The sequence below is a fragment of the Chrysemys picta genome, chromosome 1, assembly GCF_011386835.1.
Source record: "Chrysemys picta bellii isolate R12L10 chromosome 1, ASM1138683v2, whole genome shotgun sequence".
Lineage (NCBI taxonomy): Eukaryota > Metazoa > Chordata > Testudines > Emydidae > Chrysemys > Chrysemys picta.
In genome coordinates, this window is record NC_088791.1 from 188,092,599 (window position 1) to 188,107,513 (window position 14,915).

General features: G+C 40.6%; 2 long non-coding RNA genes across 2 annotated transcripts in view; one reads left to right on the top strand and one right to left on the bottom strand.

The window, feature by feature from the left end:
• LOC122173342 (uncharacterized) overlaps window positions 1–1,886 on the top strand; it is a 41,115-nt gene extending 39,229 nt beyond the window's left edge. The window contains exon 5 of the long non-coding RNA XR_010594529.1: window positions 886–1,886. This is a non-coding gene — a long non-coding RNA (uncharacterized LOC122173342). The remainder of the gene's footprint in view (window positions 1–885) is intronic.
• LOC122174231 (uncharacterized) overlaps window positions 1–14,915 on the bottom strand; it is a 923,450-nt gene that overhangs the window by 798,636 nt on the left and 109,899 nt on the right. The gene's annotated exons all lie outside the window — the stretch shown is intronic.

The window sequence follows — 14,915 nt, forward strand, 5'->3', positions numbered from 1 at the left end:
CTAGCTTTAGAAATCTCCCATTGGTACTTTCTCTGAGTAGGCGCATTGACTTGAATGTGGACCTAAATTTCTTTACAATCCCTGTTCAGCAAAGCATATGTGTAAATTGACATTAATGGGCCTTACGTACTTGCTTAAAAGCCTGCTCCAAAGCCAGTTGAAGTCCATGGTGAGAGTTTTTCCATAGAGTTCAATGGGCTTTGGAGCAGGTTCTTAAGCAGGTACTTAAGGTCCACTAATGTTAAATTACATGTGCTTTGCTGAACAGGGATGGATTTAAGTGTGTGACTAAACCCTGACCTTAATTCTTGAACTATTGTGTGTTTCTCTGTAGCTGCTCTAGGGAGAGAAGCCATGATTTTCAGAAATGATTAATGATTTTGGTTGCCTCCATTTTTGGGTGCCCAGTTTCAGACACATTAATAAAAGGCTTTATTTTCAGAGGGTGGGCGCCCAGCACTTACTGAAAACGAGGTCCCTTTAAGGCATCTCACGTTGGACTTCCAAAATTGAGGAACCCAAAATCATTAGTCACTTCTGAAAATCTTGGCCAGGAGTTACTCATTTAATTTAAAAATTGCTGTAAGCCATGAGTACTTATGATTACACTGATACTAGTGCTATGCAACTTATGACATTATATTGACTTCTCTATGAAAGGTCAGAAGTAGCAGCATGAGATGAACCTTTGTAGCTGTATACACATCCAATAACAATCAGAAAACAGGATTTTCCAATAGGAGATTTAAAATTATATACCAAGCTTTTTCTTTTTCCCCTGGCAGGCAGCAGATAGGAAAAAGTTAACTGAGCCAATGCAAAAACGTCAAGCTATTATCAGAATAAAAACATTATGGAAACATGTTTTGTCTTTATTTATGACAGGGAATGGGCCTTTTTCTTAAGGAAATTATGGTGTCAGAAAAGAGACGAGTACCTCCCTCAATATTCCATCAATCTTCCGCTTCTTCATATGGTGCAATTCCCCCCTTCCCCTCCCTTTTTTAAGTTTGTTGTAACTTGTAGAAAGTCCTCCAACACCACTTGGAAAAAACATCTCCTGCAACTGTCAACGTTCTTGGCTGTCAACGCATATTGAAAAAAGTGTAGATTTTGGCTTTAGCAATATATGCCAATAAGTTTTCTTGGCATCAACACAGAACTTAATTGGATTCACTCTCAGGACAACAAGAGTTTTCCACTCAAGGCTCTGAAGAACTTCTGATCCATAATTTTAAGTAAAATTTTAGAAATATACACATATATAAATACATGTGTTTTGTACAAGAGTATATATTCACAAAACCATTAAATAGTTATGGATTTTCAAAATTAAAAACTGGGACACTTTGGTGGTGACTGTTTTAGGGTTGTGAAATAGTCCTACAAATGAACACTTTTTAAAAAGGCTGCTGGTATCATTACAGACAGCTTCTGACTGTAAAACAACTTCTCAAATTAGAGCATTTTTACCCCAGTAATTTAGTGTTCTGAATGAACTTGTAAGTTTCATTAATGGTCTTTTGAGTTAGAAGTACAGTTTTGAAGGTGTTTGCCCTTGTTTGACTTCTCTATTCACTTCCAACACTGAACACTCATTCCACTGGACTGTTCCTGATAAAGAATAGCCTATTTGGCACAACAATATGGCTAGAACAAACATTATAAAATCCTGCCTCTATAGAAATCAGTGGGAATTTTGCTTTGGCCTTCACTGGAGCTAGGATTTAATCGTTTGTGGTTGTAAAAAAAAATATTTAATTGATGAAATGAAAGAATGGAGACTTCTCTGGTTTCCCACAAGGAGTTCCTATGACACAGTGTAAAAAAACTAGTACATATGGTCATTGTATGTGTGAGTGTGAGAGAGAGAGAGACACACACACACAAACACACCTGTATTATAGGTAGAATGCACAGCAACAACTATAATTCAGCTGTTTAAGTGTTTCTGTTCTATTTTGAAAAAAGAAAAGAATCTTGAAACATATTTTAAGCTGAATGTTTGTTCTCATTCCAGGAGAACAATTTTCCAGTTCGAGTTCAACTAGTTCAGCCATGTTACATGGTGAAGAGAGTAAAAGGGGGGGGAAAAAACACACAACACACTTCTGCCATTATAAAAACCACCGCAATCTAGTTTGTTCTAGTGCCCTGGCAATTTGGCATCAAAATCTGAAATATGGCAGGAAGTAAGGCCAGCAATACACTTATGTAGCTGCTTTACTTCATGTATGTGAGTAGTCCCACTGAAATCAATTAGATGACAACTGTTTGCAGGATTGGGGTGGGTTTTTTTTTTAAAGGAGCGAACTTAAATTCTGCAGAAAGTGCATCAGTCATGATGTAGTTTTGGCTCATTCCAGCCCTCATCAAATCTTGAGTTCCTCAAAGTAAATTCTACCTCATCCTTCCTTCAGACAGATTTGATCTTCAGCTCTGCAGAAGTCAAGAGCTGCTTATTATGATTGTTCCAATTTCTGTTCTGAAGTTGTAATGTAAACAGCCCCCCGCTCCTCCAATATGGAGAGTAACTCAATCTGGATCTCTGTTTTCTTAACTAGTGTATGGTTAAGAAAAATAGATTTCCAGATTATGATTGAGGACTATGATTTCACAGCCTGCCATTCTTTCTCAATAATAGCTTTAGGTTTCACAGGATAATCTACTGGAAAGAGTATATACTTTTGATTTTCTGTTATTTTATATAATAAATATCAAGCTGCTTCTTATTTTCTTATCCTCTAAACACAATAGCTGGTTGAAAAGATGATTGGCTTTTTCTTCTCTCTTTAAAGATTCACTTCTAGAGGAAAGCCAAGCCATGTCATAAAAATGCATATGATAAAATGCGATCTATAGGTGTATACACTGGTGTAGCTGAGTTAGTCCAAGGATATTAGACAGACAAGCATTCAGCTTAGCCCAGACCTGAAGAAGAGCTCAGTGTGAACTCAAAAGGTTGTCTCTCTCACCAACAGAAGTTGGGTCAATAAAAGATACTATCTCAACCACCTTGTCTGTCTACTATAGGTGTAGAAAGAAAGCCTAAGACTAGTCAGTTGACAGCTGTTTCCAGGTTCATGGTTAAAATTTCAGCATTGATGGTAGTTAAGCTGGTATTAAATGTAATTAAAAAACAGAACTATATGGTCAAGTAGTGTTAAGTGTGTGACCAACTGACAAAAGCCAGGAATTTCATTGTTAAGGCAGGCCTGTCTCAACAGAAAGATTAAATGAAAAGGAGTGAGTTGTGAGTTGGACACTCACTTTGGCTGACAAAACCCAGGAGATTCAGATTGAAGTAAATGGATAAGTTTATCAGATGACAATTTTTTTAAAAGATGGAAAAGAGTTTGTTATAGAATATCTGTTATTTACCTATTGGATGATTTGTCCAGGGTTGGATCACTCGCAACAATGAACTTGGCAAGTAACAGGGTGACTGGCAAGTGAAGATTGCATCTCCATTTGTAAATCTTATTGGGAAAAATGCTGTCATCTGGGTAACATAATCTGACTTTTCAGTGCTTCACTGTTACCAATATACACATACAATGCAAAGTTTCCACTTATCAGGGTAGTCTTTACAACTTTTAATTCTCTTAAATCTTTATTTTATTTTGTTTGCATGGAGGATCCTGGGTAACATCAGTCCAACTCCAGCCTTGCTTCCCCAGAGCAGTGACTCAGTATATAAATTTTAGAGTGCTAAGACTCCACATTCATATCAAGATTGTTTTCATATGACCTCTCCCTATGTATACATACCACAGCAATAGAACTGATTTTAACCTATTTTCATGTAGCCTGCAGTATCCGCTGCCTCCAAGACTAAATATCACTTCTTGGCCAGCCAAGAGTGTACTATTTCATAGCTTCTTTCTATATTTCTTTCAATAAATATTTATTACTATTGGGGTCTTCAGGCGATACCAAAATTGGGATCCATTGTGCAAGACACTGCACAAACAGAGGGAAACAGCCCTTGCCTCATAGCAGATGCACAAGTGTCACTTGACCTGGACGTATTAGGGATGCAGAGAGTGTCATTTCCTCTCCTCTGTGTACATCTTTCAACTGTTGGCAGTACATTTAGTCAGAGTAAGACTTGAAGGCTTGAATAAAGTCCAATTTAATGTATAGTTTTGATTGTAAATCAGGAACACATATTAGGAAGGCTACACATACACCAGTACTTAAAAAAATAATCTAAACCCTACTTCAAGGTGCATGATTTTTTGGGAGTCTCCCTGTGTCAGACTTAACTTGGCTGCAACTCCCTTGTCATAACATTCCGATGAAAGCACTGGATCAGTGAGCTTACAACTTCTCCCATATGCTCTGTCTAACTTCCCCGTCATCCTTATATCTTTGGGACCTTAGCAGATTCAGAAGACCTTTTACTGTAATCATGCTGCATGCAAAGGGGAAGGACACTGGAGCACAAACTGGATAGGTTCTTTGAGCAATGCATGGTGAGCTCGTCACAGAACACACAGTGCAAACTGCATGGTGAAATGCATTACACATCATACTAAAAAATACATCCTAATCCAAGAATTCCCACATTCATTGTCACCACAGCCTATTGAAGTAAAATTGTGCTTTTGTTTTTCTGTGCTTCAGTTTTGTTGCTCAGATGTGACCATGTTAGAGCATGCAGATGCCACGTAGTTTGGAGGAGGGGTAAGAATTAACATGAGGAACCTTAAGATAAGACTAATTTTGAATTTGGAAGCTCCCAGTTCTGCAACTAAGATCATAGCCAAGATGCCCCATGTGCAGACCACATGAGCAAGGGAATATATGATTGAGAGAGCTGTTATGACGCTACTGAACCCATAATAAGTGCAAAAGCACTTGTACATCTGGTATATATTTAGATTTTTTTAAAATTATACAGCTTTAGCAATATTTAAGATGAGGATCTCCACCTCACAACCCGTTAAAGGGAGGAAAGTAAAGAAGAGACTTAGGTGGCATGATAAAGAGTCATTTAACAGGGGAAAGGTCAGGGAGACATAGGAGAGCGATGTGAAATTATGTGGATCCTTCTTAAATGTTAATTTCAAACTGATTCTTCACTTTCTTCACAAAGACTCAATTAAAATGTATTTTTCCCTTTTCATTTATATAATACTTGTGGTTCTTTGGGAAGGCATATTCAAAATACTCAGCCTATTTTTAGCAGGTAAACAGTATGCAAGCAAGTCAGCAAGGGTTTATCTGAAGTACAGCCAGCACGGGATATATATGCACAAGACCCTATTTCCAAAATGGTTTATCCCGAGGTCTCAGCCGACAAAAATAAAAACATGAGACACAAACAGTTTTAGAGTATGCATACTCACCAGCCAAGACCACAGATGCAGACTGTTCAATGTTCAGAAAAGGCTGAGTGTGATTTGTATGGCATTAAGTAGCACACAAGGATACTGAAAGCGCCATTTTCAGAACTGTGGGATTTGCATCAAACACAAACAACCACCATTGTATATAGTGCCAGGCTTCAGAAAAGGTACAGTATGCCTCCCTTTTCAGGAGGCTTGCCTGCACTGGAACATCATGAAGGGAGCATACTGATGAGTTTACATTTGGTAGCATTCCATGATACAAGGCGTAGAGCAGACTGGAGAAAAGCATTGGGAGAAAGTTGTCACTCCCCGCTGAAGCAAGCCAACATAACCTTTTACTCTGAAGAGCAAACTAATAGAGTGACACCTACTACGTTCTTATTGAATTCTCCCTTAGCCCAGATCATGGTGCTTATCCCTCCAGCAATACATCATTCAGTCCATTACATCAAGAGCTAAATGGGTAGATGGGCCTTTTGAGATACAACCATTTACAAAGGTGTTAGATTGCCACAAAGTAAAACATTTTTTCTTCATAGTCTCTGTAGCCTAAGCGAAGTTGCTACCTAGAAGCTTCTTGCTGTTGATGAATGATTCATTTTTCAAAGGGTGAGAGTATTGGTGTCTAAAACACGTGGCTGGGTGCACTGTCAGAAAACAATCTAAGAGGGTGGTAGGAGACTCTGCCCCACGGTGAGGGTAGGCGTTGGAATCCTGCAGACATCTCAGAATTAATTAATGCTGGCACTGACGGAGACAAGTTATGCTGGAAGGAACCCTAGGAGCAGCCAAACCTGGGGAGCAGATTTAGGGTTGGTGCAGTGTTATCTTTGAATTGCCTTTTGTGGATAAAACTTCATTTCAAGCAAAATGAGTTTTTAACTTTATAATGAATGCATAGCTTGGGTTTGGAGCTAGTTGTAGACTCAACAAGCTTATGCAGTTCCTGATAACAGCAAGTTAAGGAAAAATGTTGATTCCCAGCTGACTGAATCTCTACATTGCCTGATGTAACTAATACAGAATAGAAATAGAGTAGGGACTAAGACCTTAATTCAGCAAGGTATCTAAGCATGAGTTTATCCTTAAACACACCAATTCCTTGGACAAAGTCTTCCATAACATACATAGCATTTCAAATGTACATTATCCATAATCCTGTTATGTTGTATTTAAATAAAGAGATTTCTTAATGCACTTTTGAGATATATATATAGATTAGATATAGGTGTCATCACTAATCAAGTTACATTCTCAAAGTCTGTCTGTGCAGCTTAAAAAATTGAAGCATAAACATGAAATGTTTACTCGTGGGAGCCTCACCTGAGAAATCCCACTATTGTCAGTGTGATTAGTATGATTAAACTCTGCTCATGTAAGTAAGGCTTTGCAAGCTGACGCCCTTATTCATGTAATAAGGTCAATTTTTTTAGTATTGTCAAAGGATGTCAAAGTGTTCTACAACCTTATAAACTCAGCCCTGCAATGCCCTTTTATGTATTTAATGTTATCTCCCCTTTCACAACCAAGGAAAGTGAATATGATTAGTTATTCATATTTATCATGCTAGTGCTTAAGGACACTATACCAACAGAGTAGCAGATGGTCCCTTTAACCCAGAGTAGGAGAAAGGGTTTAAGAATGAAGAATGTGATGGCAGCAAATGTCCTTGCATCCACAATTTTTACATTTATTTTTATTTTGGGGGTGGGTTACTTAGGAAGGATCAACTAAATGGAAAGAAAAGGGAAGGGGACAGGGCAGGGCAGAAGAGTGTAAGAGGGGCAGGTGTGGAGTGAAACTGAGGTCAGCAGACTCAGGGAGGGGAAGGAGGAGGGTTGGAGCAAATAGGCAATCAACATAGGGCACAGACAGTCCAGTCAAAACTGTAAAATGTTCTCTCAATGTCTGAAAGTCCCTAAGTTGGCTGCTTCTGCCCTACCAATTGTAGTCTCCAGGTGGCTGCTGTCTGCAATTTGCCTCCCAAGGCCACATGGAAGGGGGAAGGGAGGCATCATCTGGATCCTAGTGCCTACGTACTGGGGTCTCACCTGCACAGTTCTGGGTCTGGGAGTACTGGGGGAGTGGCTCAGATAGGCCCCATTTTACCCACCGCTGGTGCAGCAGTCCCTGCTTTGGCTGCTTCTGCTCCTACTGGGTGGAATCTCTGCATTGGTCCCCTCTGCAGGAGTAGAGACCAAGGTTCTTACTGAAGGTCATACAAGAAGTCTGACAAAACTAGGTACAGAATTTAGGCTGATTTTCACACTTTTCCTTGACCACAATGCCTTAAGCTCTGATACAAGCTTATGGGGATTGAAGTAATGAGGCCACCAAAGATATTCTAGTGGTATTTGTGAACTTCCCCATTGTACAGACATCCTTGACCCATGATTGCAAAACATTCAAACTGGAATCAGATGCAGTTCAGATGGGATCAAGATCTAATACAAACAATTCACACAGTTCTAATTACGACATTTCCAGGGTACATCATCCATTCGTCTGTATCTGAATAAATGTGATTGAATGCAATAAAACATTTGGAAATATTTTAAATTGTAAGAATTTAAAAATTGTCTCTCTGGCTGTTCTTTTAGTGAAATACAATATGTTTAGTATCAGAGGGGTAGCCGTGTTAGTCTGGATCAACTCATAGCAAAGAATAACATTCAATTTAATTTAGCCTCCAAGTGTAGAATTGGAGATGTTACAGCCATTGTTTGCATTGCAGTCTCATTTTTAATGAAAGATGGGTCAGTGATACTCAGTGGTCAAACATATTGTAAAAGCAGCAAAGAGTCTTGCGGCACCTTATAGATTAACAGATGTATTGGAGCATAAGCTTTTGTGGATGAATACCCACTTCGTCGGATGCATTTAGTGGAAATTTCCAGAGGCAGGTATAAATATGCAAGCAAGAGTGAGTCAGGCTAGAGATAACGAGGTTAGTTCAATCAGGGAGGATGAGGCCCTCTTCTAGCAGTTAAGGTGTGAACACCAAGGGAGGAGAAACTGCTTTTGTAGTTGGATAGCCATTCACAGTCTTTGTTTAATCCTGAGCTGATGGTGTCAAATTTGCAGATGAACTGAAGCTCAGCAGTTTCTCTTTGAAATCTTGTCCTGGAGTTTTTTTGCTGCAGGATGGCTACCTTTAAATCTGCTATTGTGTGTCCAGGGAGTTTGTTCTCCTACAGGTTTTTGTATATTGCCATTCCTAATATCTGATTTGTGTCCATTTATCCTTTTACATAGGGACTGTCCAGTTTGGCCGACGTACATAGCAGAGGGGCATTGCTGGCATATGCTGGCGTATATTACATTGGTGGACGTGCAGGCGGATGAACCGGTGTGGTGTGGCTGATCTGGTTAGGTCCTGTGATGGTGTCGCTGGTGTAGATATGTGGGCAGAGTTGGCATTGAGGTTTGTTGCATGGATTGGTTCCTGAGTTAGAGTTACTACGGTGTGGTGTGTAGTTGCTGGTGAGAATATGCTTCAGGTTGGCGGGCTGTCTGTGGGCGAGGACTGGCCTGCCATCCAAGGCCTGTGAAAGTGAGGGATCATTGTCCAGGATGGGTTGTAGATCACTGATGATGCGTTGGAGAGGTTTTAGCTGGGGACTGTATGTGATGGCCAGTGGAGTTCTGTTGGTTTCTTTCTTGGGCTTGTCTTGCAGTAGGAGGCTTCTGGGTACACGTCTGGCTCTGTTGATCTGTTTCCTTATTTCCTCATGTGGGTATTGTAGTTTTGAGAATGCTTGCTGAAGATTTTGTAGGTGTTGGTCTCTGTCTGAGGGGTTGGAGCAGAAACGGTTGTAACTCAGTGCTTGGCTATAGACAATGGATCGTGTGGTGTGTCCGGGATGGAAGCTGGAGGCATGAAGGTAGGCATAGTGGTCAGTGGGTTTTCGGTATAGGGTGGTGTTAACATGACCATCACTTATTTGCACCGTGGTGTCTAGGAAGTGGACCTCCCATGTCGATTGGTCCAGGCTGAGTTGATGGTGGGGTGGAAGCTGTTGAAATCTTCTGTTGCCCTCCTGAAAAAGTGTATCCTGCAAAGACACTAATGGATATGTCTAGTATAAAATCATGCAGAACTCCAATTCCTGCCCTTTCCTATTCCTCCAAATAACAAAGTTCTACATCTTGCTAGAGCTGGTGTTACCTCACCAAGCCGTAGAGGATGGCACCCTCCATGATCCAAGTCCAGTGAAAGTCATGCGCGCATCGATCTTCTGCATCACCATTCCCTTTGCCCAGGAACCCACAAATGAGGAGGTGGCTAGTTGGCAAGGTAGCACCTGCATTTTCCACTCATTGAGTTACCGCCTCAGATCATATTTACTTTAAGTTCCCCATGTGTGCTGTGAAACTATATGGTGTGATGGGGATGAGTTTCAAGGGCAAGAAGCTTAATGGGGCCACAGCTCAGGAATTCCCAGAGCTGATATAGAGTAATAATAGATAGCCAATCCATTTGTCTTGCGTGGAATTTCTTCTTCATTCAGAGATGGGGGCAAATGCCACTTCCTTCTATCCCCATCACAGTAGTTAATAGAAAGACTCCACAAAGAGAGCCTTTCTAAGATTTCCTCCCTTAGCAATTCCCCTCCCCACACCGTGTGTTTGCATATATGTGGACACTGTGACAGACCCAGACCAGTGGGGTACAGGAGTCTGCTAGAGGGCAAATATACTGGTCACTGGATGAGTAGTTTTCTGTTCCCTGAGTGACCAGAGCAGGGGCTGCACTAGAGTAATCAGGAACCTGCTAGAACCAGTTAAGGCAGGCAGGCTAATTAGGACACCTGGAGCCAATTAAGAAGAAACTGCTAGAATCAATTTAAAGCAGGCTAATCAGGGCACCTGGGTTTTAAAAAGGAGCTCACTTCAGTTTGTGGTGCGAGTGTGAGGAGCTGGGAGCAAGAGTCGCAAGGAGCTGAGAGTGAGAGGGTGAGGGTGTGCTGCTGGAGGACTGAGGAGCACAAGCGTTATCAGACACCAGGAGGAAGGTCCTGTGGTGAGAATAAGGAAGGTGTTTGGAGGAGGCCATGGGTAAGTAGCCCAGGGAGTTGTAGCTGTCATGCAGCTGTTACAGGAGGCACTATAGACAGCTGCAGTCCACAGGGCCCTGGGCTGGAACCCGGAATAGAGGGCAGGCCCGGGTTCCCCCCAAACCTCCCAATTGACCTGGACTGTGGGTTCTCCCAGAGGGGAAAGTCTCTGGGCTGTTCCCCAACCCACATTGTGAATCTCTGAGGCAAGAAAATCTGCTAATAAGTGCAGGACCCACCAAGATAGAGGAGGAACTTTTTCACAACACATACAGTAAAAAAGATCAATTCTATTAGTTGTATGAGACTACATTGTCTTTCTTGATAACTGGCCATCTCTTAACCCATATGAAGTTTTTTATCATAATCTGTATTATTTCAAAATAGCTTGCTGGACATGTCAGTGGAATCATGGTAAACAAGTAGTTGACTTCGGAGTAGACACAGACAAGAAAGCTACTACCCTCATCAGAACATTGGTTCGTTCAAATTTGCAGAATGCGTTTGTAAGGAATGACAATATAATTATAGCTGGTCAAAGTTTTTCTGAAACTTTTTTTCTGTCAAAAATGCTGTTTTGTATAAGTTTCAGTTAAAGTTTTGTCTGGAAAGTTTCTTGGGTCCAAAATGGAATTTCTTGAGACAACCAGGAAGCGAAGAACAGCCAAAAGCCAAGTGCACTCACCTGGGAGATACTGACTGATGTTATTTAGCATTAAGGTAGTCGTTGAAGGGGGATGCTAGAAAGTTAATCTGTAATGACAGGAAGTTTCATGCTCTTGTCATATAAAGCCCATTAAAGACATTTATAATCAGTTAATTGTTAGTACAGGGCTAACTTCAAAGTATAATCTCATATGTTAAAAGCCTGTGGCTAATCTAATCTTGAACAGGAATCCATCCAGTCCACACTACCGCTAGATCACTTCTGTTCCATAGGTTCCAATGAGACTAAAATATATTTCAAATAGATATTTCTATGTCAAACATATTTTAGAAAAATTTGTACAGTATTGTATTGGTGCGTATCCTAGACTTATATAAAAAGAAAAAATGGTAATTAGAGACCAGTAGTGGAGCTACTATGTTATTCAGGTGACTTTCTAAATTAAAGGTGCTAAAAAAGTTATTTCTTTTGACACTCTGTGACGTTCTCCTGGTGTTATCTGGACCAGTGATCTGCTAGGTCACTCCAATCCTCAACTCTGAGAGCCAGCCTTACCCTTCTCTGCTGTGAGAATCCCCACTCCCGGGCTGTTCGCGCACAGCCTCTAGCATGTAAGCTGCTCCCAGCTACGTGAGTGGGTACTCTTGGCCAGCTGCTGCTTGGATTGTGCAAGCGAATGACACTAGCCAGTATCTCCGGTCCCAGACACAACCCTAGGAACCTCCGTCTTGCAGTGTCCAGTTATGCCCGCTGGATGCTGCAAGCTTATATAAGTTCATCATTTTAACAAAGAAATTGATATGTACCAGGCTTGTTATCCCAAAGGGAGTCTCTGACACACTTCAAACCAAATGCACTGCTTCAGGTAGAATAAACAAACAAATTTATTAACTACAAAAGATAGATTTTAATTGATTATAAGTCAAAGCACAACAAGTCAGACTTGGTCAAATGAAATAAAAGCAAAATGCATTCTAAGCTGATCTTAACACTTTCAGTGCCCTTACAATCTTAGATGCTACTCACCACAGCCAGGCTCTCCCCTTTGATCAGTGCTTCAGTCATTTGGTGGTGGTGTCTGTAGATGGAGGTGGAAGAGGCAAATGTCTCTCCCTTTTATCATGTTTTTTCTTCCCCCCTGGCTTTGCCCCCTCCCTTTCAGAGTTAGGTGAGTATTACCTCATCGTAGTCCCAAACTGACCGAGGAAGGGGGGTGACTCACTCAAGAGTCCAACAGACCCTTTGTTGCTGCCTAGGCCAGTGTCCTTTGTTCCTGTGAGGCTGGGCTGGGTTTGTCCCAGATGTGCCCTGATGAAGTGTGAACTGCCCCTCTGCTCCTGGAGAGTTTTGGCTAGGCTTGTTTTAAGCCTCATAACTATATACATGAAATTACAACCTATAATATTACTATAACAACAATGCTCAGTGCATCATAAACCTTCCAAAGACACCCAACATGACACACTTTGCATTGGATACCACACAATCATATTATAAGGATGAACATGGGGGTGCAGGGTGTTCCCCTCCGTTACAGAGCATCACACACTCATTTGGGGATTTTTAAAACGGGAAATTTGCAACTTCCCAAAATGCTCTTTCAGCCTAGCAAGCAGGTGTGCTATGTTAATGAAGTAGAGACAATGGATATCCAGGCCCATACTGCTTTGTGAGACACCTTTGTCTCATTTAAATGATTGGATATTTACCTGATTGTTTTCCTCCTGGTCAGCTGCACTAAAATTGGTTGCAACTGGCAAGTGCAAATATCCCAGAGACTAATCATAATTAGCTTGTTTTTCACATTGTGTTTTCGCCTGTCTCAAAATGGTGAGACACTGTAGCACAGGCAGAGATTAATAGTCCCATTATTATTATTATATAGAGGCCTTATGCTCATTTTTACTAATGCCCTTTTAAACCACGCTTGCAGGGTGAAGAGGCCTTAGAGTGGATGCCAACGTATGGACAGGAGTTATATACACCTGTCTCATAGGTCAGAGTTCAGCTTTTCCGAAAATGTTTCAGCCAGACATTGCCACAGATGCCCACTTCAGTTTAGCAGATGGTTTTGATCTGCAGTTTTACAGACACAGAGAGATCAGAAGACCATAAAATAAAAGGAATATACGCATGGCTAGAAAAACTTCAGAAAAGCATTATTATTCTGGCATGCAAGTTAAGGACTACAGAACATTGCACAATTATCTTAATCATGTTGGAAAAAGTTTGTTCTGGGAGAAATAGAAAACACAGGCTCCTCAGAGAAGGCTTCTCCAGAGGAAAGGTACATATGTAGCCCCACATGAGAGTTACACCCTCATCCTGCTTTCATGTGCAAATGCAATGTCATGTTAATACCTGGACTTTATACACAAGTGGAAAATTAGGTCTGTATTGTGCGACTGAACCCATTTGTCTGCTCTTTTTTGTTAGCTCTTGGAATTTGTTTTTGTGTAAGAGACTAGCACTGATATACATGTGGCACTGTGAAAAAGTCATTCTTTTAGGGCCACTTCCACGTGAGACTTAGAATGTACAGTTCACACTTTACACACTGGTACTAGAAACCCAGAAGCACTAGCATTTGTTTATAACAAGACCAATCTGATCATTTGTTTATTATGACTGGAGCAGGCTGGGAATTTTTCATTTTTTTTTTTAATCAGAAAATATTGTTTTGTCAAAACCAAAACTTTTGCAGAGGTGTATCATTTTCAACAGGAAGGTTTTTCAGGTCCAGAATGAAATTTCTGATCAAAACCAAAAAACAACCCCAAAATAGCCAATAGCCAAGTGGTCAGGGCATTCACTTGGGATGCTGAGATGCAGGTTTGAGTCCCTGCTTTGCTTGATTCAGGGAAGGGATTTGAACCTGGATCCCAAGTAAATTCCCTAAACATTGGTCTACTGGCTATATTGGAGCAGGGGTCTGTCCCTGATCTTTCACCAAAAATTCCAAAGGTTCATTTAATGAGGATATATAATGAAATCAGATGCTTAAACCTTGACATTTTTCATGAAACAGAATTCTTGTTTTCCAGCCTGTCCTTGTTACACTATGAGTTAGACTTATGAAGCTCTTAGGATCACAAAACATGCAACCTAGAATGAGAAAAGGAAAATGCAACAAAACCTCATACAAATGAAGAAAAGTTTGCTGAAAAGTTGAGGTTCTAGCTCAATTTCTTCATCTTATCATAGAAGCCATTCCACTGATATTTTAAGATGTGTAGTAGGAAAAAAAGACTACTCTGAAATTGGAAAAATATGTTCCAGGGAAAGGCATTCTGGCTGGTGAGTTAGTGTACACTGTGAATCCAAGAACAGGACTGAAATTGGAGCTAAATCATAATAAAGGTTTATAAGCAAGTTAATTCTTATGACAGTTGAGTGGACTTTACAAAACATTGGAAAAACAACAAGTTTCCCAGGCAAAGTAGTGCTGCTTCTCACGTCTTCTGCAAGCAAGAGATGGAGGAAATTAGAGGACTGTGGCAGAACGCATGGCATTTAGGATTCAAAAGCAGCAACTAATTTCTCATTTATGGATTGTCAGGCTGTGCCAGGTATGAAAAGTAAGCCTAGGTTTCTTCAACTATTTAATAGCCAGAAAGGCTGAAAACCTCACTTTCCAGAAGACAGAAGATTGTTTTGGTTGGGGAGAGACTGTGCCTCTGACTTATACCTCTCAAAAAGTTTATTTGCGGTTTGCACATTGTCTATGTCCATAGGAAGATAAAAACAGTTTGAATGCCGCATTGCAAGTTTACTGCAATTCCTGAGTAATGGACTCACCATTTTCACCATTTATCCTTAGCAATCTTCTACATG